Here is a 3730-nt window from a genome sequence, read left to right as displayed (position 1 = left end):
GGAGTGAGACAGGGTTGTAGCCTCTGAAGAGGAATGGTGGAGAGCACAAAATGACGTGAGCTTTTGAGGGGGTTTTGCTATTGGCAAGCAGTGTTAGTTGTCAGACTCTGGCTGGAAGGATTACAGAGTGGTAGTGCGCGTTGGAAAAGGTGAAGCTGACTTCATTCTATTTGCTTTTATATGAAAGCATGGCAAGGCTGTGAGGAATTTGGCTGTGCCAAAGCTATTGTCAAGTGAGTTGCACATATGCCCGCGGTGGAATTGAGTGTAACATTTTTATTGTGAAGCTGTAAATACAGAGAGACCATTGTTCGATGACAGTGTACTAGTAATAATTACTGCGTCTTTTTCTGTTGTGCCTTTTGATTACCTACATTTTCTTGTCACGGATGTAGATGCCTTAGTTCTGTATGGTTCTGCTGTCTTTACGGGACATATGATGGTAATAGTAGATTCTAGATAATTATAGTAAGTCAGTTGTTTTCCTGATTTATTTTAGTGCGTCCTTGTAAAGTTAGTAACAGGCGGAAACTAGTTTTTGTATTGTTTGGTGTCCATTTGCGAAGTTAATCCCGAGCAGAAGCAAGTTGTTTTATTTTAGAGCTCTCTTGCAGAGCCATTCTGGCCCGAAGCAAGATTATTTTAAGGATGAATTCTGTTGTATGTTATTGTTGATTATTGTGAGATAAGCTTATTGTATTGCTGTTGGGGTGGCGAATTACTTTGATCTGTTGTGCCTTTGAGTCCCAGAAATTATAATTCTCGAAATGAAACTGATTGCAACGTTTTAGTATTCTGCGCCGTCTGATGTTGTAATATAGTGATTAAGAGAGGAACTATTCATTTATAAGCCGGCGCTTGCACAACCCAGCCAAGCTTCACTCCACCCAACACACTTCGGGAAACTCCATGACTTCACTGCTTCACGCAGCGACTGACGAGCTGCTTTCTTGGCAGTGGTTTGGCGTACGAGATAGTCGGGTAAATCCCTCTGTTGAGACGTCGCTCCACATTTACTCGCGTCCATGTGATCACGAGCAACGAACATCGACGACTCACAGAGATCTCCAACTGAACAACGCCGTACTTCTCGTTGAGTAATGTTAATTTGTTTACGTGAAAGGGAGGGCCTTGACCACCTTTATGTGGCAATGTTGGACATAGAGTCCCATGTAGTCCCAGACAGAACGTTACCCCCTAAGCATTCCACGAAATTATAAATTATGATCCGTATCCTGGAATGTCTAGAACAGTGCTTAAAACTGCGTTGTGTATTTGTGTATTGTAGCCAATGGAGCAAAGAGAGTGCTGATGAGACACGGTGAATATGTGTGTGTGGACAAGATGAGACATGCTAAAGTCTTTTTGTCATACCTGAGAGAGACTCTGTTGCCAGACAGCCTCATACAAAAGTCATTGTTGCCAGAATGAGATTTTCACTCTGCAGCGGAGTGTGCGCTGATATGAAACTTCCTAGCAGATTAAAACTGTGTGCCGGGCCGAGACTCGAACTCGGGACCTTTGCCTTTCGCGGGCAAGTGCTCTACCAACTGAGCTACCCAAGCACGACTCACGCCCCGTCCTCACAGCTTTACTTCTGCCAGTACCTCGTCTCCTACCTTCCAAACTTTACAGAAGCTCTCAAGGAAGTTTCAAGAGTCATTGTTCTCAGTGTGATAGAGACCTGGAAAAAACGCAACAGCCTCGGTGACCGATCTGACAGTGGAGGAATATGATGTGTAGGTGTAAAATCAAAATAGGCTATATGATAAGACTTTAAACTCCTAAGTTACCATACAGAAAAATAATGACAGGCTGGTGACAATTTATTGTAACAGTATCTTGTAAGAAAGCATGTCAACCGTAAATTAAGAAATTCGAAGTTTCATTATTACAAGCGCTTTTCTATTCCCTGTATTCATTCCTCGTTGCTCCACTTGCACGTATGGTACAATGAATACGTAGAGGCCTTCAAGCTAATTCTTTCTTTTCTTTATGAAGAAAACCCATGGCAGTTTCCATTAGCAAAAAACGTAACTGACTGAGGACAAACTATCAGACGGTGTCGGTTAAATGCATCGTCATTATTCCAATGCGAAGACAGATGATGTCTGTCGATACTTGTCACAGACAGTTAAGTTTCTATAGGTAGCTTCAGCTGCAAAAGTGTGAAAAACTCAAATTACGGATTAAAGTGGTTGAATTTCAGGAAAAAATCGTTTATTTTATAATAAAAATCTTCAATATACTGCGCTGATACCCAGTGTTGAGTAAAATCCCTCTGAGCTTCCTGGAGCTGTAACGTTTTTGGGCTGCGCAGTTGCTAATTATGTCTCTCTCACTTGAGCGATAGTAAACCACACATTACAAGCCAGAGTCATTCCACACCGACAGGCGACTAGTATTGTATAACCTGAGCGTGAAAAATCTTGCGTTGGCGAGAGATTATGTCCGTGGGCATGCGCTGTAGCGGATCTCCTACAAATAGATGCAAATACCTTAATAGAAACCTGAGCTGACTGAACCCAATATTTTACTCTAACAGACGTCCGTACATGCAACATTTTATTAAAAAGAAACCCATTCAGAAACTAAACAACCGAAACTTTAACACCCTGATCGATGGCTGGCTGGCAAATTTGTCTGCGTAAAAGGGAGCACCTTGATCATCTGTATGTGGCAATATTGGACAGTAGTGTTCCATGTAGTCCCAGATCAAAAGTTACCCCTAAGCATTCCAAATGATTAACAAAAGGGATGCTGCTCATAGACGATTCTAAGAAAATTCAGAACCCGAACGTTACGAAGAATTCAGAAAGATACCCCAAACAGGGTAAAGCAATGAGTGCACTGAGCATCGGTGTTGACGCAGAGTTGTCAATACGAGCAACACTGCTCGAAATTACGACAGAAATCAATGTGGGATGTACGACGAAAATATCCGTTAGGACAGGGTGGCGAAATTTGGCGTTAATGGGCTATGGCAGCAGAGGACTGACCCGAGTGCCTTTGTAAACAGTGCGGCATCACCTGCAGTTCCTCTCCTGGGCTCGTGACCATATCAGTTGGACCCTAGACGATGAAAAACCGTGGTCTGGTCAGATAACTCCCGATTTCAATTGATAAGAGCTGATGGTAGGGTTCGAGTGTTGCGCAGACCCTACGAAGCCGTGGACCCAAGTCAACAGGGCATTGTGCAAACTAGTGGTGGCTCCGTAATGGCGTAGGCTGTGCTTACATGGAATGGACTGGGTCCTCTGGTCCAACTGAACCGATCATGGACTGGAAATGGTTGCGTTTGACTACTTGGAGACCTTTTGAAGACATTCATGGAATTCATGTTCCCAAGCATGTCACCAGCCACAATTGCTCGCAACTGAAGAACTTCTGGACAGTATGAGGGAATGATTTGGCCACCCAGATCGCTCGACGTAAATCTCATCGAACATTTGTGGGAGGTTATGGAGACGTCAGTTGGTGCACAAATTCCTCCGCCGGCCACACTTTCGCAATTATGGACGGCTATAGAGAGAGCATGGTTCAATATTTCTGCAGCGGACTTTCCAATTGTTGAGACCATGCTACACTATGTGATCAAAAGTATCCGAACGCGCCCAAAAACCACACAAAAAAACTCCAAAAACATACGTTTTCCATATTAGGTGCATTTTGCTGCCACCTACTGCCAGGTACTCCATATCAGCGACATCAATAGTCATTAGAATCTTAA

General features: G+C 43.4%; 1 non-coding gene across 1 annotated transcript; it reads right to left on the bottom strand.

Annotated features, from left to right (window-relative positions):
- Positions 1 to 1491: 1491 nt before the first annotated feature.
- On the bottom strand, positions 1492 to 1566 carry Trnas-cga (transfer RNA serine (anticodon CGA)). Its single transcript has one exon. It is a non-coding gene; the product is annotated as a tRNA-Ser (tRNA).
- Between the last annotated feature and the right edge of the window lie 2164 nt (positions 1567 to 3730).

Source organism: Schistocerca nitens, chromosome 4, assembly GCF_023898315.1.
Source record: "Schistocerca nitens isolate TAMUIC-IGC-003100 chromosome 4, iqSchNite1.1, whole genome shotgun sequence".
Taxonomy (NCBI): Eukaryota; Metazoa; Arthropoda; class Insecta; order Orthoptera; family Acrididae; genus Schistocerca; species Schistocerca nitens.
The sequence above is the reverse complement of the archived record's forward strand: the minus strand, read 5'-3'. Positions and strand labels throughout refer to the sequence as shown.